This window comes from Pinus tabuliformis, chromosome 4_2 (genome assembly GCF_031772625.1).
Source record: "Pinus tabuliformis cultivar Carrire ecotype Pingquan chromosome 4_2, CPIR1, whole genome shotgun sequence".
Classification (NCBI taxonomy): Eukaryota; Viridiplantae; Streptophyta; class Pinopsida; order Pinales; family Pinaceae; genus Pinus; species Pinus tabuliformis.
This window is the reverse complement of record NC_142304.1, coordinates 62,797,883-62,823,442: the sequence shown is the minus strand read 5'-3', so window position 1 is coordinate 62,823,442 and position 25,560 is coordinate 62,797,883.

The following is a 25,560-nucleotide window of genomic DNA, read 5'->3' as shown; positions in this document are numbered from 1 at the left end:
ATGGCGGTATCTCGAAATTATACTTTATACCTGGGGGCATGCAAACTTTTGGATTGTGAGCGAGGGACGACTATTTATTTTTTAAATTTTTAGGTCCTCCCTTTAAACCTGTAGGTCTAACCCTTTAAACTCGTAGGATTAGCCGTTTCCGACCTTGCATGAAGAAAGCCTGTGGGGCAAAGGTAAAATTTGCCGAAATTGGAGCATAGCTTTGTGAGATAAAGCTCCTTAAAAAATAGTTATCTCATAGGAGGCGTTCTTATTATGACTGGTATATCGGCAGTTTTAGCATATAGTTCATGCTCGTTAAAAAATAAACGCAAAATTCGAGCAGTTTTATGACTGAATTTATGCTCGTTAAAAAATAGAAAAGTGTGAGCAAAAGTTTCCCCCAGAGTTCAAGCTCATGGAAAAAATGAACCTATCCCGGTAAATAACCTTTTGAGATTGTAAATTCATCAGCCATAAGAACCTTGATCGTGTTTTCATCCATCACCTCCACTGTTCATTTGGCCGATCATTCACTTCCATTTGTGTGTTTACCTCTTTTGAGAAACAGCTGCGAAGAGTGATTTCATCTAGCCATCCTTGCGACACTGCCGTGATTGGAAAATTCCAATTTGTACCTGGAATCTGCTGCTATCCCTGTTTATCACTCGTTCCTCAAAAGACGAGTCTTCTTTGAGCTCTTTTCACTGACTCGTAAAATATGAAAAGTTTGCCGAGTTTTGGCCTTCCAGCTCGTTAAATGACCGGAACGCTATCCCTCCTCTAAATTTTAATCTTTTTGGACCTGAGGGATTATTGCACAAAAGGATCGAGCGCTTGTCTTGTTCGGCTCGTTAAAAGTACCGAACGGCCATCCCTTCTGTATTGTTTTATACTTTTTCGGACTTAAGGGATTAGCTAACGAAAAAGGGATTATGGAGTTAACTTTCTGTGCCTTTTTAGACTCTCTAAAAATGAAAAGGACCGAGTTTTCTTTGTCGTTAGACTCGTTAAAATGATTAAATAGCGACAAACTTGTCTTTAGACGAGAACGAGTTTCCCTATCGCTAGGCTCGTTAAATCATAGCGATAGGCTTGCCCGAAGGGCAGGTTATAGAACAAGCATATGTTATCCTCCTCAAGCTTGACAAAAATAAAGAGGTACTGGTCAGAAATGACTGGGGAAAAATTGGGAGAACATCAAAGTTTAATGGTAGCAAGTCACTCTTGAACATGACACTTTTCCTCCGTACCACATCGGGTTGGGTTGTTTCATTCACCAGTCTCATCACCATGGTCCTCGCCAAACCATCCACATTTGGGGTAATGCTACCGATCCATCGCATCAGTGTCGTTATATGTTCAAGAGGGGTCATTCTGAAAGTGTCAACCGTGTCCCATCCACTGCCATACATTATCCTTCATCCATTCATGATCGCCACCCTGAATCATATATCACAGTTTGTTTTCACCTCCACTAAAATCATTAGCTCCGTTCCGTGTCATTGATGTGGGATTCATTAAGGCCCTCCTTTGACAGATCGCTTCTTGTCGACTTCAGCTCATTATCCAAGAAGTTGATCTAGGAACAACCCCATCAGTACTTTGAAGCTTGCATGCCTCAATGGCAAGTTTCTCACTTCCGGTGACAGGTATACATCAATGAACTTCGACCAGAAGATTTTGCATGGCGTTCGACGCCAAGTCCTTTATTCACGCCACGTGAATTGTACTGCAGTACCTTGAGGGTCATTTTCATTATCGGTGATTCCTCTCGCGCTTGTTAACGGTTTTCATCATTGACCGGTAATCAAGCGATGTCTTTCCATGTTCGACTTCAGCGAAATTCTCACATGGATCGACTTGTACTTAGAGTCAAGATCGAACGAGTTTGAAGACCCCGGATCTAGTTTCATCCATCTGGGCTGCGATACATATTCAGGAAATATAAAAGCATTTGTCATGTACATCATTGCAGCAGATGATCATCCTACTCAAAGGATGATAATTTCAGCAGAAAATTATCAGTCTACCATCAGACGATCGTCTGTTCTATGTACCAAAATGTATTTATAAAGCTGAGCATGGGAATGCCCGCCTCAGCTAGATCATGAAAACAGAATGAAAAATAATGTATTGTATTGTATTGTATTACAGGGCGCCTCCTCAGCACTGGAATGAACTTCGGACCCTCTAGATAAAGCATTTCACCCGATAAACGGCCTCATACTTTAGGGGGCAACTGTTATAGACATTTTTGTGCCTCGCGACATGGAGCATGAAATGTCAATAATTACAGGGATCCTCAGTCCCTAAACATGTTGTTCTTACCCCTAAAAGAACAAGGTCATCAAACCACAGCACTTCCAATCAGTTCTCCACCTGAAAACACTTCAAAACAGGCTAATTTTGGATCATGTCAGCTGCTCCACTGAGCATCTCCGCTGGAATGCAACTGCTCCTCCTTGTACCTGCGCTGGAAGTCAAATCTAATGAAGGCTACCTGCGCTGGGCGAGATTGGCCCAGTGGCACAGTCATTCTGCAAGGTGTCAACTGCCCAGGAAGCTTCCAAACTGACACTTGGTTCATGAGATTCGCCCTGTGATGAGTAAGGGGTACTTGATCACCATGTGTAAGCAAGAATCTCCAAGTGGACTCAAGAACTGAAGATTAACTGAAGAGGGAGAGGACACTAGTCAGCTCTATGCCAGCCTCAAGCTGACTCATCCTCTCTTCTTCTCTCCTATATATAGAGCTCTTCTATGAGGTCTAAGGAGGCTGGAATTTTGTGCAAAGCAAGGAAGTGCTGTTGGTTTACAGTTAGAGCTATTGGGTGATTGCTTTTATAGAGGTGAAGAGGAGATTTCTTGCTGCTGGGGAGGTGCTGCTGGATTGGAGCCATTGATGGTTGTAACCTTCTCAGAACCCTGTTACTTTTATCAATAAAGCTTTGAATGTTCTCCTATATACTTGTATTGCATTGATGTATTGTATTTACTTGTATATTTGATTCACTCTAATCCATGCGTCAGTTATGAGTACATGTATCTTGTAGTTTTCTTCTCTCTGTTGCGCAAGATCTGTGTGTAGCTGGACTGGCAAAGGGAGCAAGGAGCTGGGAACAAGAGACAAAGAGAGAGGATAAGGATCGACAAAAGCGAAAGACACCGGTTGGTTAATCTTTTCTTCCTTCTCTCTGTACTTTCATAAAGGAAAACATTAAAGCTTTACTTTCAGTTGTTGCTAAAGACTGTCACCTTTAGAGTAGGGATAGGGTCATCCGAGTCGGATACTTTTCCCCACAACACACCCCATGCATATTACAACCCTAACTACAACACATCCATTCCCTCTTGGGGCACCCCTGCTCATCCCCGCTATTCTACACCTCCTCCTTGGTCTTTTGTACCTTAGTACCATTCCCAGGTGACCAGCCAGTCATTTCAATCATATACTCTGCCACAACCTCAATGGAATGCACCACCCCTGGGGTGGAGGCCCCCATACAATAATGCTCCAGCTTTATTACCTTCACCTCCTACTCAAACACAAATTTTACACCCTACTCCACCTAAACAACCTCAAATTCCTACCTAGCCAAATCTAAACCCGAACAACGAACATGCACAACAAGTATATAGTGGAGGGACATCCTATCCTTCTTAAGTTGTGGATATTTAGGAAATTAACCTAACATCTGTGAGAGTACTCCTAGACAACCAACCTCCACCTCCAGCTATGGAGAGTGAGGAGGACAGAGAGGAAAGCATGCCTAGAATGAATCCACCACCCTTTCTTGAAATATTAACTCATCGAGTCCAACCTACCCTAGAAGAGAATGAAATTCTGGGTGAATTGAAAAATCTATGTGTCAAAATTCCACTTCTCCAAGCCATTAAGAATGTACCTATTTACAAAAAATTGATTAAAGAGAAGTGTTTCAAACATCGAGGGAGGCAAAAAAGAGAAACCCTACCGTTTTGTCATTGGACAATTGTCCGACTTAATGTTGGGGTAGGTAATTTGCCCAAAGTATTTGGACCCTGGAAGCCCTATAGTAGATGTGCACATCAATGGAACCATTTTCCCACACACTTTGATTGATCTTGGGGCTACCATTAATGTAATGACTAAGGACACCATGCTCAAACGCAATATCCAAGGCTCATTGAGAAAGACCACAACGATCTTGTAACTTGTAGACCATTCCATAGTAACCCCTGAGGGGATTTTTGAGGATGTGATGGTCTCCATTGACTCCTGGAATTAACCTTGTAGACTTTGTAGTTCTCCAGCCTAAGGCCAAGGTTATTGGTTATCCTCTCGTACTTGGGAGGCCTTAGTTAGCCAGTGCTGATGCCTACATCAGCTGTAGGGCTGGAAATATGACTATCAAAAATGGGAATCTGTCCAAGCAGTTGGTCTTGTACCCTCCTTCTCAACCATATCTAGAACATGACTTACCTTTATGGCTAGAAGAGGAGGAAGAAGATGAAATCTACTCAGCTCAACTCTATACCTTAGAAACTTCCATGGGAGGACAACAGTTGAATGAAGATGATTTGATTGAACACATACTCCAAAGTCCAATTCCCAACACCTTGTCCTTAGAGGAAGTAGTAAAGGAAACCAAGAGCAACCATCGAATTGATCTATTCTTGGATAATTCAAACCCTACCTATGTCAAAACAATAGAATTTGGCCCTGAAAGAACTTTGAAAATCAACCCCTCTCTTTCTGTACAGCAAGAAGAAAAGTCGTGCAACATGCTAAGGGAACAACTGGATTCTTCTTCTTGGAGTTACAAGGAATTGAAGGGAGTGCACCCCTCAATGTGTACACACCACATTTATATCAAAGAAGGTTGCAAACTAGTCCGACAACCCCAAGGGAGAATTAATCCATCTCTCAAGGATATAGTCAAAGAAGAGGTGCAAAAGATGCTGGATGCAAGATTCATTTATCGTAACTTGGACAGTGAGTGGGTTTCTCCTTTGGTGTTGGTTCCAAAGAAAAATGGGAAGTGGTGGATTTGTGTCGATTACAGGGAGTTAAACAAAGCAACAAAGAAGGACAATTTCCCTCTACCTTTCATTGAACAAGTGCTAGATGGCCTGGTAGGGAAAAAGTTTTTCTCTTTCCTAAATGGGTTCAGCGGGTACAATAAAATATAGGTTAACCCAGAGGACCAGGATAAAACCACCTTCACATGTCTTTGTGGTAATTTTTCTTATAGGTTCCTTCCTTTTGGCCTATGCAATGCCCCTGCCACTTTCCAAAGGGAGGTCCCGAGTATCTTTTCCGAGTTAGTCCATGATGCAGTAGAAATTTATATGGATGATTTTACACCCTAAGGGTGTGATTTCCAGGAGGCTTTGTCCAACTTTGGTAAGGTTCTAAAAATATGTATTGAAATGAACCTATCCCTTAGTCCCGAAAAATGTGAGTCCTTGATGACTACAAGGACTATTCTTGGTCATTCAATATCCTAGAAAGGGTTGCAGGTGGACCTAAATTAGATAGCCATCATCCAAAGGGTCCCACCTCTACAAAAACAAAGGGATGTCAGAAGTTTTTAGGTTTAGTTGGGTAATATAGGAGATTCATAAAAGACTTCAGTAAGTTAGCTTCTCCTTTATCTGGGTTATTGGCCAAAGACTCCAAATTTGTATGGTCAAAAGGTTATTGAGAGGCCTTGGACACCCTAAAGGACAAGTTGACCACTGCACCTATTCTCTGAGGCCCAAATTGGGCCCTTCCTTTACACATACATGTTGATGCCTTTCACAAAGCCATAGGAGCAACTCTAGGCCAGATAGATGACAAGTTACCTTATTCCATTTACTTCATCAGTAAGAATCTGTCAAAAGCTGAACTGAACTACAAAGTCACTGAAAAGGAGCTCCTAGCTCTTGTGCATTCATTGAACAAATTTAGGCATTACATTACAGGTTACCAAACATTTTCACATATTAATGATGTTGTAATTAAATACTTGACGAATAAACCTGATGTAAATGCCCAGATTATTAGATGGTTACTTCTATTACAACAGTTTGATCTAACTATTATTGATAATCCTGCCACGGAGAATGTTGTTACAGATTTTTATCTAGTATAAATTTTCCTGCAGGGGAGGAAGGAATGGTTGACAATCAGTTACCAGATGAACACTTATTCACCATTTCAGTTCTCTCTCCATGGTTTGCTGACATAGAAAATTACTTGGTGTCTGCACAGCTTCCACCAAATTTGTCCTCCAAGGAAAAAAGCAAGATTGTGAGGAAGAGCGCTCCATTCACCTAGATTGGGGGCAACCTCTTCAATCTAGGCCCAGATAAAATTCTGAGAAGATGTGTTAGGGAGGAGGAAGTCTTTGACATCCTTTTGACCTATCATTATGGGTCTTGTGGAGGTCACTTTGTAGCCAAAAGGACAACATTCAAGGTGCTACAAGCTAGTTATTACTGGCCCACTCTTCACCAGGATGTGAAGAGGTATACTAGTCAGTGTGATCGATGCCAAAGAATGGAAAAACCTACCCCAAGGGATGAAAAGCCTCTACAACCTCAATTTAATCTTGAGCCATTTGACAAGTGGGCATGAATAGTATCTGCATCAATGGTTCTTGTAGACCTTTAATAGCCAATAAGTCAGTTACAAAATGATTACATTTAAAAAAATAAAAAATAAAATAGAAGAAGGTGAGAACATAGGACAAGGGGACAACTATACCCCTCACCTACCAATCACTAGACCCTTTCTCTACCCATGAAAATAATCGTCATGCTCCAGAATTCAAGAAACGAATAAAATTTTAGGGAGAGGCATCTACAAGACATGTTGTAGGTTTCTTGTAGGAAATCATGTAGCAGTCTATCCCACAAAATGAAATTTCACAGGTTGCAGTCACCTTCAGCAGAGAGATCCCAATGTCAAGGAAGCTCCTCTAGAGCTCAGCAGTAGCATCAAGATCATCACCATCGCTCTCCATTACCTACACATCAAAGAATAAAGCATCAAAAGAGACCAATAAAAAAAAATATGCAACAAATATACAAGCACAGGGACATCATTCTCCAACAAGCAGCATCGTCAAGCATCTTACCCACAGGTATGTCATATTTCTTACACTCTCTCGTTAGCATAATATGATAAAAAATGTAGTATTGTGTAAGAGTTGTTTTCATAAGCAAAGGTGGCCAGTTAACTTGGCCACCTTTGGCTAGTCTACAAGGAGAATACAGTTAGATCACTCCACATGTGGCAACAGTCAAATCAGGAAAAAGGGAGATGAGGAAAAAATGGTTAAGTACAAATGATCAAAGTGGGAGATGATTACGAGATAAGGGGGAATGATGGAGTGATAGTGGAACCAATGGTCCAAAAGTGGGTGCTCATACTTAGGTAACCAACACACCATCCCACACAATCACCCATATGAGGAAATAAAACACTAATTTCCATGCAAAGGAGGCATTCAAAATCTCGAGGATTCATCGAAGCAAGGCTGCTCTCGGCTCTTGAAGAAGTGTCTACAGGAAAGAAAGTGAGCAGTGTTCAATGCAAGAAAACCTAAAGGATCCCATAGGAAAACCTACAGGATCCTACAAGAGGATGTACATGATATAGAGCATTCATCTACAAGATTATCAGTGGGCATTTAGAGAGGAAAGATCATAGGTTGGCTTCATCAGACAGTTACCAGGAGATAGGAGCTACACCTTCCCACATTTTCGAGTTAAAAGATATAGAAAAACCCTCAATTTGGTTAAGGAAATTGTAGTATATGGGAATTATATTATAGAGTTTTCATTTAAAAATCTCTCACCCACTAGAATTTTGAATTATAACCATACAAACCTCCACAATTACTAGAGGAAAAATAACAGGGGGATTTGACAAGAGGGAATCCAAAAGCATAGTAGGAATTCATCAACACCCTCCTGTAGTATAAATATTCACAAGGCACAATTGGATGGGTTTCTTTGAAAAAATGAGGGAATACGATGACGAGGTGTCCAGAGACATTTCTCTCTCACTCATATACTAACTAGGACCCATGCCACTGCTGTGTTGAAAGGCCTCTCAGTAGAAAGCACCCCTAAACTCATAGGCAAAATCACCACACTTCCTTTACAGTTTCCTTGGAGAAAGGAAGATAATGGTAAAAACACCCTTGCAAAGAGGAAATTATTTTTGCAAGGGGAGGAGGCAAGGGTGGACATGAATGGGGTTAGAAGGGAAAGCCTTCCATACCCTTGGATTGAAGTTAGCTACCACCTCATTAAATATAAATCATGTGAAGGGGGATATAGTGTGGTATATGGATACCATTTCAAGCTTCTCTAAGAGCTGATATTTGGATCAGACACACCTCCTCAAAATAGACTAAGAATACCCTACTTTCTTCTTCAATCAGTGATAGATATGAGCATCAAAGTTGAGGAAGGAAAACATCAACAGCTAGCCCATCATGGGTTAATCAAACTTATCCTTTAAGATGCTCTCCAAAACCTAAGACTCCCTATTACATGGACAAATTTTAAAGACATGCAGCCAGAGTGAGAAATAGAATCTCTTGAATATGAAAAAAGCACCACTGTTAGTGAAAGGGATGAAGAAGAAACAGAGGAGGAAGAAGGGGAAGAAAAGAAGGAGTAAAATGAAGAAGAGACAGAAGAAGATGCAAAGAAGAAATAGATTAACAGATTGAGGAACTAGAGGAAGAGAAAGACAAGGATGAGAAGGAGAATGGAAAGGAGGAAACAAAAGGAAAGGAAGAATAGAGGTCTACAGTTCAAGGAAAAGAAATGAAAGAATCACCAAGGGTATCTCCACAACCCACTAAGAAAGAGGAAACAACTGCCCTTATTGCCCTAAGTACACCCATCAAGAAAAAAGGGAAGATACATAGACAAACCCCATTGTACTTTAGGACAAGAAAAAGCACAAGAATCAGGAAAGGAAGACCTCAAACACCCACCAAAATTCCTATTGTCATTGAAGAATCACCAAAGCAGCAAGAAAATATAGCTCCTCTTGTGAAAAATCAAGGAGAAGGATCATCAGGAAAAGCCTCTCCCAAATCTCACATCACTTATGTTAGGAGGCCTGTCACCAAGTCTGCCTCATAAAAATGAAAAGGTCTCCTATAGGAGACACAGAAGGACCTATAGGAAGTAGAGTCCATCCTACAAGAAACTCTGCTAAACCTACATAGAACTCAAAAAATGGACCAAGAAGGTATCACTTAGCAAGAAACAAAGAAGGAAGATCCAGAAATGAGGGAACCTAGTCCTCAACCCAACCTTGACTCTTACTACACGTTCATTGAAGGGGGTAGGTTCATTCCACAAAAATTTCCCATGCCCTTATTCTTTGATCTTGAAAATGAAAGGGCAAGAACACACAGGTGGATGAAAATTGCTAAATCTAAAGGAGTAGAGGATGTAGGCCACATGGAGGAGAAAGTAAAGGAGATGTACAGAGAACTGAGTAGCATGAGGGACAGAGAGGAAATGATGAAAGCTTAGTTGGAAGAAGAGAATGCATGGATAAGGGGACAACTACAAGAAAGAGAAATTCAGTTGGTAGCTATGGCCAGTTTATCCCTATAGGCAATCCAGTGCAGGATGCCAACAAAGTATTATTCCTTGTATCTTAAGGAGTAGTGGCTACAGTTCCAAATTAAGACTTTAGAAAAGAGAGGCACTATGCCCTTCCAATAATATAGACAATTCATTGATCTCTCTAATCAAAGAACCTTGGAAGATAGAGCTAAAATGTTTGAGTTTTACCTACAAAACTTGGTCGTGACAGGTTTGAATGTGTGGGAACCAAAGTCAAAACTAGGGGACTTTCAATTGATGGCCTTGGCATCATGGATGAATCATGAGGAGGAAAGGGCTATAAAGAAGAATAAGGTAATTGCAAGAGAAGAAACAGAATCCTGCATTATAGAGCTGAGAAATCTAACCCAATGGCTGTCATTAGCACCCACAACCTAATTGCAAATTATCCTAAGCTTGCACCTAGGTACCTTGCTGCACAAGAGAAAGAATTCACACACTTTGAAGACATTTTCAGTTTGTTAGGAGATGGAACACCTTTCCCTACAACCTAAAAACCCGAAAATGAGAGAGGCACTAAACAGAACACCCATGTACAAGCAAGATCTACAAAGAGTCAAGGTCAATTGGACTGTCTTGAGACTTAGTCCATTGCTTCTCTTAGAAATGTTGGAAGGAAGGAAGGAAGAGGAAGAAAGAAAGCAATGGGAAGAGATAGAGAGGAAGGTAGGATTCTATTCACAGGAAGAAGAAACTACAGCAGAAGCATGGGATGTCAGGGAGGCCACTAGAGCACTGAAGGACATGGATATAGATTGAGTTTCTTAGAGGATGAGCAACACTTTCAGTAGGGGGTGATGATGAGCCTCATGATTTGGTAACTATATGGACCTTCATACACCTCCAATCTTATTCAAATCAACTCTTCTCATAATTCCTTACATCTTTTGATTTTATTTTTCTTAATGAGATGAGTAAAAGTGAGATGTTATGTCTAATGGACTTATGTGCATTGATTGCAGGTTTTTGAGAGTAAATCATGGAAATTTTGGCTAATTAAGGGCAGAAACTTGAATGAGACAAGGAGGATAGATTGTAGGAGATAAATCCTCCTCATTTAATCCTCACTCATTCTAATATTCCTCCATCAAATCACACTAGCTTGAAGTTGCAAGCACCCGAGTCATGAAGATCAAAAGGCAACCGAGGTATTGACAGTCAAAGATCTAGTTCATCTTGAGTTTGGGAGCCGAACCTCCCAAGATTTAAGGAAGTCGTTGGAGACTTCAGTTGTGTAAATAAAAAGGCCTACAACCTCATTAGGATTCAGATTTTTTATGTAAGAGCACTAAGAATTTTCAACTTCAAGACTTGTGGAGGACGTTGTTATGTAATTTCTCTGATATGTTAATGAGAATGAGAATTTCCTTGATGCAGCACTGAGTTGACTCATAGGTTTGAAGCTCTTGGGTTAGGGCCCAACCCTAGCAGCAAAATACTCCTATTGTTGTATTTGTATGCTTAGTGATTTCAGAGATTAATGGTTGAATTGGTTTTAGCATTATTTCATTGCAAGTAGTTGTGGATTTGATTAGTTTGCTTCCATTTGTGCATTGCCTTAGTAGTAGCTTAGGAAGATAAAGGAATACCAAAAATCTGATAGTAGGAAGGTTTGGCCTCACTCCTCCCTTCAGGGACAATGGTTTGTGGAAATAACTTCTATGCAGCCCCAAAAATACAGAATTATGATTTCTTATGAAATTTAGGGTTTTCTGCTACTAAGGCCGACATCTTTTCAGTTTTCAAGAATAGGATTTAATTGTCATTTTTGATATCATCAGCGTTGCAGTAGATCTTATAAGGGTTTCACATTATTCTGAATTTTTTTCCATGCATGAAATAGGCAACTAGATAATGAAATTATGTTTTCTTAGTTGATTGAAAATATTTCTCATTTGATATGATTCATAGATAAATTCTAGTGATTGATGCAACGCAGGAGTTTCAATAGTGCATGGATATCTCATGACCAACAATCCTTATATAACTTCATCCAGCCATGATCATCAAAAGCCACTAAGTCCCTCACCCAATTCATCATTCCATAAGAACAACTTTCCATGGTTGTTGAGAAAATCCAACCAGCTTACAAACTCTATCTTCAGCTCTAAATAAGTCCTAGTCACTTTCTTGCCTTATTTCTCCCACCATTCACCTTCCCTAAGCCCTACACCAACTTTCAAATCACTCCTATTTCTCTCGGCCGAATCCTATAGGAATACATGGGATCCTGTAGGAGCATTAGGACATCCTGTAGGAAGCATTAAGAAACCTTGTAGGACAACCTGTAGTGGCCTATTTTGAGGTCGAATTGTGGAAAAGTAATCTAGCAAGGTATGAGAAGACCCCTACTTGCCTCCTAAGTCATCTGACCTTCCACCGCCATCTCTAACCCATCTGCCACATCACCAAGAGGATTCAGCATTCACATTTTCACACAAAAAGGACAAAAAGGAAAAAAGTTATTGTGTTCATTTACATGCACAGTAGTAGAATGTTTGGTTATTTCATATTGCATGCCTAGGATAGTAGGATTACACGCATGTTAGCTTAGCATTCTTTTGAATCAAGGCCTCTTAGAAGTTATTTAGATGAATGGTGTCTTTAATAATTTGATTTCAGTCCTTCCTTACTACGGTAGACACAATTTCAGTTAGTGAAAAATACCCTTTTTCTCATGGGTAATCAAGCTTCTTCTAAATCAATAGAAGACTAGTTTAAGAAACCATAGTGGTCTATCGCCAGCTTAGCAGTGACAAAGAGTGGACCCATTGCATCTGTTTGTGTATACAACATTTTCACTTCCAAGTTTGTACGAACCTATGGTTGATAAAGTAAAGCTCATTTCCCCAGGAGTTTCAACATTCTTGTTGCAATACTGGTGCTCATCAGATGGGATAAATAATTTCCAAAAGTACTAACCTATGCATTGTCAAAAAGGTGACCAAGTATAGATGTCATAGAGTGTGTTTTCCCTTGGTTGTGTCAACTAGTTGTGGAGTGGATGGAGAGTCTGACTGAAAATCAAAGGTTGAAGGCCCATTATATTATCTCATTAGATGTTGATGTTCCTTTGATTCTAGTGATTTAGGGAATATTGGAGAGAAGAATATGATGATTTTCTTTGATAAGATTCCATATGTGGGATTCCTCTTTCTCAACTAGTGGGTTATTGAGCCATCATTTTCAATATCCTTCCAAGTATTTTTTATGCATATTTTTTTTCCACCCTATGATTGACTACCAAAGCATTTTTATCCCCTAAATCTAGAATCATGACAGAAGGGTCCTTGATGCCTAATACTCCATTGGATATAGGTTCTCTAATGGTATACTAGTTAACCAAGTGAAATATTTTTGAATTTGATTCCCCCCACTACCACATGAATTTTCACAACTCTTTAGATAGCTAATGTTTAACCCCTAAGCAGGAAATTAGAGCATAAACATAAAAAATAGGTAGAATAGACAAAATTGATTTGAGAACTACTAGCCTTCCTATAAGGCATAATCGTTGAGGTCCCCATTAAGTGAACTTAGTATTGACTTTACCTCTTATATATTGCCAGTAGAGAGAAGAGGATGAGAACACACAAATTGGTATTCTCAAATATTTAAACGATTTTCATTCTTCTATGAATGGAAAGGACAATACCATCGATATTAAAATTAAAGTGAGATTGCTAATGTTGCAAGCATAAATCTGACATTTAGTATGGCTTATGAGAATGCCAAAGAATTTCAAAATGAGATCCAATAATTTTTTAAATATTAAAGCCATGATAGTAGAATCATCACCGAAAATAAGGGTATCATTGGAAAAATGAGAATGGTTGATGCTTTTTAGCCCCCTACACTATCTTGATGCCTGAAATATTGCTATCATTATGTTAAAATCCCGAACTTTTTCTTAATTATTTGGCCATGATTGTGTAGATCAAATGGGAGAGGGTGTTGCAGGTGAGACCACCCTAGGGTCTTGGGTTGAGAACCCCAATAGAGCGGAGGGAAAATCACAACAAGAAATGCTCAAGGAATCAACCTAAATTTTTATTCTACTGAACTGTGTCAGAGTGTCCTTACCTGGGATTCCTACGTTTGAGTAGATCGCGCAGGGTGCAAAACCTCAGCTTCTCTTGATATATTAAAAACCTAAAAATTATTCAAATGAAACATATACAGCAGTAGAAACATAAATAATGTTCATGATATTAACTTTAAATCATATAAATGAATGAACAACTATACATCAATGTAAGATTCATAAGTGAAATTACGATATAAATAGATGCATAAACACATTTAATATCAGAAATATAACAACATTCATTTCTTGAACTTAGCAACAAGTAAAGTGGAGAAATATGACCTGAGTCCTTCTCCAGCTCCAAGTGGAACCGTCCTCCAGATTTGTCCTTTTCCGACCTCAGCAATCTTCCTCCATCACCAATACAAGGAAACAAGGGTTTCTTGAAGCTTTGGGGAGTGCAGGAGGCACAACGATTTCGTCCAACTCGATTAGGGATAATATCACTATAGTGTCAATATCTCATCTCTTCTCCGTTAAGGCCTTCCCATGGAGGTTTATTTATACTTCTCCAAATTAGTTTTTTTAGTTGGGAAATAGTTGGGCCACGGGCAATAGGAGGTGAGTAATAGGTAAAAACCATGAAGTCCGCCTGAAATTAAGGAAATTTATTTTTTTTAAGTGTTTTAACATATGTGCATAGGTTGGGTTTATGCTGACTCGTGTGTACACTCATTTATCATAGGGAAAAGTAGTGTATAGGGAATAAAACACTATTTTTTAGACTTACGACCAATTCTAGAAGGAAGGGTTGCCCTAGGCCATAATCAGAGCATCAGATCTACCAAGAGTGGAAAATGCTACTATAACAGATGCCTCTAATATGTGAGGTCAGAAGGGGTACATGATGGGTGAAATTTATTAAGTGTATAGAAGGAATCATGTCGAGATCGAGGAAGAGTTCACCAGAATTTAGCCTACCAAGCCAACAGAAGAGATCAGAAAGAAACTATTGTCTGAGGTGGGCATACCCATGCTTAGAATTAGTAAATCATGTCCGCATGTCAGGTACAAAAGTGGATCCAATATGCATACAACTATAAAGGAACTAAAAATACATAATGGATCATCTAATCATAATCAAGGAATTACATGTATGAATATCACACGTAAAGAGCTAATCAATGATGTTGAAGTATGAAGCTAATCACTGAAGTCAAGAAACTGATCCAAATAGTACCAAGTGAACATGATGGAATAAATGGTACTACACTGCAACTTGGGTGCCAACATAAAGGATGTCATTGTAAAGAACTGCAACATATAAGGTGGATGGTGTCAACTAGCAGAAACATGAGACAATGACAAGTGAACCAAATCATGTTGATGCAAACCCGAGGCCTTCACCGACCACTGTGGTACACTTCTATATAATGGGAATAAATGATCTAAAGTCAACCATGCGAGAAATCATTTGATTACCAGTCATTGATGTATATCATTAACAAACGCGAGGCCACTCACCGATAATGATGATGAGAGTAAAGGTACCCAGTACAATCTAAAAAGTGTGAATAAATGAGTTGTAGTCAAACACTTGGAAGAATCTATCAATTAGGAGACACTGATGTTTTCCCACTATCCATATTGAAGGAATCTGCCACTGATGACTGCAAACCCTATGGTACTACCAAATGGACTCTAGATCTCTTTCCCAGAGCAATGAGATGAAGTCGATGGGAAAGATCCGCTAGAAGGAAGACATTAAGGCATCCTTCATCAATCTAGCACGAGTGTAACTCGTAGGACAATAATGTGGAAGGAAACAAATGAACAAATATGTAGTAACCCAACCGAAGCACATTTCCGGCGTACACAAGATGTGGCTAACGTACGATAGAAATCCTCTGAACCAACCAATAATGAAAGATGACATAGAGGCGAGGAATGCACCAATAGGATCAAATGGAAACCAAGGCACTACATGAATCCCAATGTGTGATAATGAAAGATGATGTCGAACACAAGGGAAGCCACTCAATCAAATACCCATGATATTGATCGATGTTGAGCACAAGGTGACCTATCAATAATGAAAATAGGGTCAGGGTGCGGCTCTAGATCTACCCTTAGAGAAATTTGTCATAGTCGATAAGAGAAAGACCTGCTAGCAAGAAGTTAATGGAGACCTTCTCAAACTGGCATGAGCAAAGGACCAATATAGCTGATGTGATAATGAACATGACACTGACAGTTAAATATGGTCGACTGAAAAATTGGTCAAGGGACACCACAAAGATTCCAACTCAAGTTTACTTCCCTTGAACAAAAGCACGACTCAACTATGACTACTGGCAGCATATGATAACTTTGTATAAGCTTGTCATGCAGGAGGCATAAGAAAATTCTCCATATGATTGGAAGATGTAACCAATCGGAGGAATATTGACTCAATAACAAGGTTAAGGCTCTCCTAAGTCAAACTAAAGCCCATCCCAATTGAGGAAAGACTTACTTTTGAGTGTTTTATTCAAGGGCGATACAACTGAATCTAGTTGCCATCAAATATGGAAATAATGTCCCGTTCCAACTCTTTTTGGAATATATAATATTTTTGTCTTTTTCTTTTATAGGAAGCTTGAAAAAGAATAAAATAATGCTATAGTACAGTGGAAAGAATGGGTGTCGAAAAAAAGATGCTCTAGTTCCTGGGAGGGGAACATTCCTATACTCAATGCAAGGTGGCAAAACTAGTCACGGACACTCAAAGGAATGCTCTTTCCACGTGTAAAAGGGTGCATCAAGTCACGGAGGCTAAGTGATTCCAAGGTTGATTTTGTAGAAGACATGGTCGAAAGGTGGCTTAAAAATGAGTCCAAGTGAAGCCGGTACAAGGCCAAAAGGTGCAAATAGTCAATATGCAATGCAGTAGTAAAACTCAATGCAAAGGAGCCTCTAGGGTATAAGGCCAAAAAATAGCGCAGAAGGACGAAATTGAGTCTTCAACGCATAAGTCATGGAGGGACTAAAGAGGACTCCTGAGCCTACTCAATATAGTAGCATGGGAAACAAATGTCAGCGAGGATCTAACTAAGATGCCCATGTAAAGGTTGGCTCTATCATCGCATCATGATTTTAAATTTAGGGAGTGAAAATGGTTTGTGAACCAAGAAATGATGGGGTCGAACCTATGGAAAACATATCGCAGTATGGAGGCTAGTATGAAAATTTCAGCGGAAAGTGGTATTCCCTAACCTATATGCCATTAAGAAAACGATACCTGCCATGTTAGGTCTGCGGTCATGGGACCATAATGCTTTCTCGAAGAAGACTCCAAAATTTCCTGTAAAGACAACCCATTCATGACACTCCAAGCCAAAAGGTAAAAAATTACATAAGATAAAAATTAACTTTTGGAAAATTAATTTTCATTTTGCAACCTATATAAGGACTTTTGGACTCACATTATTGTCATTTGTGTTTTGAGAAAGGAGTTGTGGAGACAAACTCAAACAACTTTCCTCCATCCAATTCAACCATTCAAATCAAACCAAAACTTCCACGTAATCATTTTATCATGATTTTAATCATTTGTGATACTTTTTAGATGTTTTTTTTTCAAAATTTGATGATAGGAAAATATGTTAAAAATTTCAACTCTGCATACACGCGGGTTGAATACAGGTAACTTGCATATACAAGGGCCCTACACACGACTGTGTAAAAAGGCAACCCACATGTGCACGAGTAAAAAATTTATAACATAAATCTAACGATTTGAAACATCTTTTTTTCGAAGTATGACAATCACCTGGAGAGAAAGGGAGCATAGTGCCATTGATAACCAAGTAATGGAGGATCAAAATGCTTTGGATGCTTTGAGAGGTTTTGGCTTGCTAAAATTCTTTAAAATGCCAAATATGGGAGAAAACAAATGATTTCTTGAGTTTTTGATTCATTACTGGAGTGTAGAGGATGATGCATTCATGATCGATGAAATGCCCCTAAGGATCGATATTGAATATATTTACCTCATTATCGATCTTTCTTGAAGGGGAGAGATAGTGCATTCTACTAGCAGGACCAGAGGTAGTGTCAGTGTTGAAGACTACATCCACATATATTGTCTTGGTCATTTTGAAAATATTGGAATTCAGATTCCAATCAAGCACGTAGAGAGCTTATCCTGAAGACCCTATTGTTTACCATTTCTAGGGTAAATGGTTATGCTACTTTACATCATGCCTCACAAGTATCCATGAGCCTAGCGATGGAATGCCCGACTACTGTGTTTGATTGGTGAACACCTCTACTGACCAACATGAAGAACAAACTCACTTCCATTCAGAATGGTCAGATAAAGAATTTTGAGTATGGCATAATCTTATGCTCATTCTTTGTTGAGAAAGTAGTTGGGCTTTGATCCAAGGGGCTATCGACCATCAGCAGCCTAAGGGATCTGCAGATGAGCAGATGGGCTGACTTGATGAAATGCCTAGGGGGTGGTGATGTCCCCAGGATGACTTTTGACAACACGTTTTTCGCATGGTGGGATATATAGGTCATCGCAATCAATGACTAACCCTACGCTGGAATGGATTCTGAGGAGATCTAGATTTAGTATTACCACTAGATGCAGCATTGACTGCCATAAGTAACAATTTTTTTATTTTTTGAATTTCTTAAGGTTTTTTGGATTTTTAATATAAATGAACTTAAAAATATTTTTTATGAGATAAGGCACTTACAAAATATATGATCATGTTTCATATGTGGGGCCAGTAAGACCTGGTGGATTTCCCCGTTAAAGGTGTCATGGAAGAGATGCCAAATGGGCTGTAGCTGAGATGGAGAGAGTTCTCCATGCAGTTCATAGGAACTTGGCGAGACTGACTCACCAAGTACCCACGATAGCCATAGAGGACTTACCCGAGGAGATGCAGCGTCCAATGGTAAGAGTACCACGGGATTGGGTGTGACTCTTCTGGTGTGTGGCCAATGTAGTTATTTATTTTCTAGCTGCTCATCTTGAGCCAGCTAGATAGATGATCATATCGTTTTATGGTTAGACATGATGATCGGCATAAGCCCAAATTTTGGAGGGAATTTTGTCCCGATTTTTGTATGTTATTTTGGCACAAACACTCTATCTATATACATGTGATTTTATGATGATCATATATATAGATGGTACTTCAATTATTTTTTATGTTTTTCAATTTCATGAATGATTTATATGCCAGTCCAATGCTTGATTAGCAATAGAATCAGCTAAGGAATTTTTTGATATGTGAACACATGTGATATAAATAAATAATCATGGCAACGATTGCACTCTCAGAAATTTGTGATACAAATAAGAATCTCGTACATGATAAATGTTATTCAGCTAAGATACCATGAGTTGTGAATCTAAATAAATCACTAACGAATAAATATCAAGAGATATCGCTTCAGATATAAAATTAATAATGGCAGTATATTGGACAATATTATTTGAAGCAGGACTGATACATACTCCAGTTGAAAGCATCAACTGGCCAGATGGTTAATAAATCACCCAAGCGACAGAAGCAAAGTTTTGGGTATGCCTACTCACACCATCAACAAATTGTAACTATATTGAATCATTCATCAATACCTGCCAAAGCAAATCAAAAATATCGACATCACTAAACTGATAGATAAGCATACAATATATACAAACAAGTAAGTGCTCGACTGAAGCCTAAGAAAAGTACTTCTTAAGGTAGAGCCCATTTTTGGGCTTCGCCAACTTGTTTCCTTCAAAGTCAATTAATTCATAAGATCCCTTTTTCAAAACTCGCTTGACTATAAAGGGATTGTACCACATAGACTTAAACTTGCCTGCCCCCAAGGCATCTTTGTCTTGATCGTAGACCAGGACAAGGTCACCTTCAGAAAAATTTCTAGGGTGGACAACTTTATTGTATTGAGTTTTTACCCTCTTTTTACGGGCTTCGATTATTCTAGTGGAATCTCAACGTCGCTCATCAAGATGCTCCAAATGAATGAGGCTCTCCTTGAGACTAGAAGTCTCTGGAAGAAATTCAACAGCTAGTTTAAGGGAACGAATTTCACATTCAATAGGAAATATAGATTCCAACCCGTAAACTAGTTGAAAAGGAGTAAAGCCAGTGGCAATCTTAACTGACCTTCGTTATGACCAAAGTGTTAGATACAACATGATGTGCCAATTGGATCTAGCTTTTTTGATCGTCTTTTAGAGGATGATTTTAAGGGATTTTTTCATGGCTTCAACCTGCCCATTAGCCTGAGGATAATATGGAGATGAATGCTCCTACTGGAAACCCAACTTGAGAGCTAATTCAGACATCAGTTGATTTTGGAAATGACTGCCATGATTAGTGACAATCTCTTTAGGGATACCAAACTAGGAAATAACTTGATTGAAGAGAAACAAGGCCGTTGTTTCACTTTCATTATTAAAAGTAGTCATGGCCTCAACCCACTTCGTAAATTAGTGTACAGTCACTATGATATACTTGTGATTTCCTACTGAAGACAGATTAAAAGTAGTAAAATCAATGCCCCAGTTCATGAAAGGACCGATGGTGATAACAAGGAAAAGTGGAGCTAGATGTGCATGCATTTTCTGAGTATAGACTTGACAAGGATGGCATGTTTTGACCACTTCAATACAATATTTGAATATCGAAGGCCAAAACTAGTCTGTTTGCAAAAAATTTTGGGTTGTTGAAAGCCTAGATAGATGACTGCCACAAGCTCCACTGTGGCAATCATTAAGAACTAACTCAGCTTCTTCCAAGGTTAAACAACATCTAAGGATTGAATCAATCCCATGATGATACAATGTGTCACCTATAATAACATTATTCTTAACGAGGTGATGAAACTTTCTACTCTCATATTTGGAAAAACCGGATAGGAGCTTTGATGTCTAGAGATATATAATGATATCCCCATACAAAGGATCTTGTGAATAAATAAGAAATAAGTGGTCATCACGAAAACTTTCCTCGTGAATAATTTCTTCCTCACAAGGCAGCTCTAATATCAACTCTGCAAATACTAAATATTTCTTAGATTTAGCTAACATGAATTTGAGATCGAATGCTTGCAAAATGGCAATCTATCTATTATATTTTCCCTCAATCACTCACCTATTGAGAACAAACTGAAATGGATTAACAACTACTAAGATGAATTTTTTTCGAAGCAAAATGTAATGTCGAAGCTACAAGATAGCATGAATAGTTGCCAAAGCTAATTTCTTGATGGGAGAATAGCACAATTCAGGAACTACCAAGCCTCAACTTAGATAGTAGATTACATTCTCACATAAGGCATCATCTTCCTAAACCAGAACCATACCAATGGTTCATTCTGCTATAGTGAGATACAAGAGGAAATCTCTGTTATAATCAGGTGGACTCAATAATGGAGGAGAGGTTAATGTTTTTTTCAAAGCATCAAAATATCATTGCACAAAATCATCCCATACAAATGGGACCCCTTTCTTAAGAAAACACATAAATCCTTTTGTGATCTAAACATAATTGCCTATAAATATACTCAAGAAATTTGCTTTTCCTTTGAGACTTTGAATTTGACGTATGGAAGACAGGGGAGGCAACTGAAGTATTTCCTCAACCTTGAAGGGATCAACATGAATCCCCTATATTGACATGATAAATCCTAATAACCGACCGGATGTGACTATGAAAACACACTTATTCGGATTCAACCGGATTTTATAAAAACAACACCACTCAAATATCAATCGAAGGTGCTTAGGATGATCAATTCTCTTTCAAGAATGAGAAGCTAGATAATCCAGATATGCTTCGATAACGTGCTTGATGTCATGAAAAGCATAAGACATGGTGTGCTAAAAAGTGGCTCCAACATTTTTTGAGGCCAAAAGGCATATTTTTTTATGCAAACGTACCCGAATGACAAATAAAGGTTGTCTTGTGCTGATCTTCTGGATGAATAGTAATTTGATTGTAACCAAAGAATCCATCCATGAAGGAAAAAACTTCATTACTCGCACATTCATCAATAATTTGATCAATGAAAGGTGTGGGGTAATTGTCTTTCGAACAAGCCTTATTTAGGTCCCTAAAGTCAATACATACTCGAATCGTTCCTTGCTTTTTGTCTACGGGGACTGCATTAGAGACCCACTCAGTTAGGGGAATGGTGTATATGGAACCTGTTAGTGCTGGTATCTTCATCCCTCCATCAAAGATCAAATCCTCTTGTTGCATTACATATTAAGTGTCCCGCTCAGTCAGCTACATTCCATTAGGAGCATGGATCATCTGACAGTAGTAGCTTGTTGTACATTTTCCCTCATGTCCTTTACCTGGTGACCCATTTTTATTCATCACAATCATATGCAATTACCTTTTTGTCTTTAAAAATTTCAAGAGTCATTATTTTAGGGTTTCACTATCATTAGGTCTAGGGTTTCATCAAAAAGGGTTTTAAAATGTCCAATAATAGTTAGTAGGTACATGAGGAGGTTCTAGTACCAATAAATTTCATAAAAAACAGTCTTTTAGATTTTATTGTATTAATTCATGTATTTTCAGTTCTCTTGTATGTAAAGCAGTTCAGAGGCAACCCTGGTCGCCTTACCAAGCCTCAGTAGCTACATCCCCTGCAAAGCAAACAAAAATCAAGACAAATTAAGTCATTCAGTTCATAAAAAGGTTCAAATAAAGTGAAAAGCTCAAAAAATAGAGTGGAAAAATAAGTCATATTGCAAACATTGTAAAAGTGGGTTTTATGAAAAAAAAATTAAAGCTCTTGGGTATAAATCATTCTTCTCAATTAAAAGGCTCATTTGCATTCAAAGAAAAAAGTGTGAGTAAAGTGGAATCAGTGTTTGAGCAAAAGGAGAGAAACTTGGAGAAAACTGTGCAAAATCGGAGGCGCGGCATACTGGGTGGAAGGCGTGGCGCATAGGGCCACGATTTCCAATGTAAAGTTGTTCTGGCGTGGCACACACAGAAGGCGTAGCACATAGAGCTGCCAAACCTGATTTCTTCAACAACTCCCTCAAATTACCAAAATCATTCAAGACTTCCATTGTGCAAGTAATTTAAGCCCTCTTCGTTGCTAGTAAAGGAGTTTTTCATACAATTTATGGTGGTTGTCTAAAGGAAAAATCAAACCCTATATCCTTGCCATTTCTATAGAAAACAGTGCTTAGGGTTTGCATTTATCATTTGACTGCCAAGTTTATTCTGTCCTTCCTTTACTTTTTTCACTCCTCCATTTATTCTCTCGGCTTATTCCCCCATTCACTAACTCCCATATTCCCAAAAAATCATCTATCCCTATCCCCATTTCCCATTTCCCAAATCCTAACTACATCTTAGGTTCCTATACCAATATGTGTCATATTTCATGATTGACTGGGGAAATGCCAAATATGATCATCCTTTCCATGCTTCAAAGGTTCCATATTTTCCCAAAAAAACAGAAAACTTTAAAAAATGTAAAGAGGGTATGCCCTAAAAGAAAAATCAAAGGGCAAGAAGAATGAATTGTTCAAGAAAAGAAAGACCAACAAAGTGGCTAGTCAAAATGCCACTACTTTACTACTTGTGGCAAAGAAATTCAAATCATGCAATCAGTGAATTTGTCACACTTGATGGGTGGCCAAATAGCTTAATCTTGGCCAATCCATGTTTAAATTTCTTGTTTTAGAATAGAGAATAAAGGCCCATCCAAATAGTTCAAGCTTGGCAGATCACTAGCTAGGTAGAGAAACAAGGGTGCTCAACAGTTGAATCTGAGCCCCTGGAAGAGATAAGGGCAGACTTAGATAGGAGGAAAGTCAAAAGAAAAGGAAGAAAGGGTTTGATAGTTCAAATGCACCCAAACAAGATGAAGAAAAAATTCTAGGTGTAGCAGAATGGGTAGGTAATTCTGATGTTGCAGAAGCCTGGTGATCAGATTTAAAAGTGATCTATCTCATGGGTATCCAAAACATCATGGCAAAGTAGCTACAGTTCAGTGAAGCATGCTGATTTCCCCTCTCATTTCCCCAAGAACACTTACTAACATCCCCTCTAGGACATTGGGATCTGCTCAATAGTCCTAACTCATTTCATTTTATGAGAAATACTAAGTGAAACTTTGTGTTTACTTGGTTAAAACAAGCCACGTTTCTTGTGTAAAAATAATCATTCCATTTTTCCTTCCATTTCCCTATGCCTAAGTTTTTTCACCCTATAAACTTAGCATTTATTCATATAGTTTCATCCCACATATTCATATTCATTGACTCTATTATATAGCTCCTTTATCATTGTCCCACCCCTATTCTATAAAAAACTATACAAAAAACCCAAAAAATACATAATATCCCTACCCCTGGAAACTATAGCCTTACAACAAAGTTTCGTGAATTATTGGTCCATTTGGGACCTTGATAATAACCCTTCCGCATTCATAAACCATCGGGGTTTATTTAACACCCAGTTAAATAAACAACCGCGCCTGAAAAATACCATAACCCAAAGTTTTTAACCCCCGCTATACATATAAAACATTAAATGATTGATGGGCTCTCGCGCCATAACCGCCCACACCTTGCCTTCCCGTCAACCGTTGGATCAGGCCCTCCCCATCCAACAGCTCTCATTAATATCGTAGTCGCTCCAATGTCCGATGATTAGTGCCTGATAGAAAGTGGCTTTCCTGCCATACCCCAGGATGCATGTCGTCTGCCCATTGCATCGGGCCCGTTCTGCCAGAAACTGCCCCCGTACATAAGGCAGTGCGATAGAAACCACAAACTGATCTCGCCTCCCGCTGACCATGTCATCCCCCCATGTCAGCGCCTGCATCACCATTTAGTCCACCGTGTCTGCCATGTCATCTACCCATGTCATCCGCAACGTCACCTTCCGTACTCTGCTACAGGACAAAATTACGTCATCATGACGTCATCCCAAAAAAGCGCCAAAAAGCCTGAAAAAGCCCAAATTTGTTAAAAAGGCATGAAAGTGATGGTTTGGTTTATTTTTATTTTGTTGTGTCGCGGAGACTGTGTATGCATGTTACGTTCAATTCGCCACTAACGCTCCAGTTCGCCACCCAGGCGAGTTCACACTGCAAACCTAACCCCCTCAGCTCAGTCTGCAACCGTATTTCGCACCAGTCACTTGTAAAACAGGTATTTACCTGATATTTGCCCACAAACCCTGTTTTTCTAAAATTTCTCTGTTAAAGTCACTTGGAGAGCTAAAATTTGAATCATAGTAGGTTCCTACCTGCAAACCTTGGTACTTTAAGTCACTGTTTAACCATGTTGAACTGAAATTCGAGCTCATTTCTGCCTGCAAAACAACCAAAAAATGCCTACAAAAGGATCACCCTTTCCACTGTTTTTTTAGCTTCCTGACTAAACTATGCAAACTCTGTTTTTACTGTGAATTTCACCTAGCAAGGCAATTTCTTGAAGAGAACCAGTCTGCAATTTCCTGAGGAAAACCAAAGCCAATATTATATTTTTTGTTGTTACACAAGCTCTAACTCCAAGTTAAAAGGTCATTTAAGAAATTGAAAATGGAGGCTCCAGTGGCCTTGAATATTTCCCCTCTAAATGCCCCACATAAAGAATTGGAATGGATACCCCTTGCTGACAGGGACTACCAAATTAAGGATATGATGGGTTACAAATCTCACCTACAAGCTTTTTGTGAAATTAGAAATAGCCACAGAAGTAGCACTGATGTCATGGGAATCTGGGAGTCCAACATGCCTATCTATTACCTCCCCTCAGTAAATGTGCTCCCTGATTTCATTCATTTATGCTGTGAAAATTATGAACCCACACAAAGAGGAGTTATGGCTCCATCAGGGTCTGTACTTTTCTATATCACTCC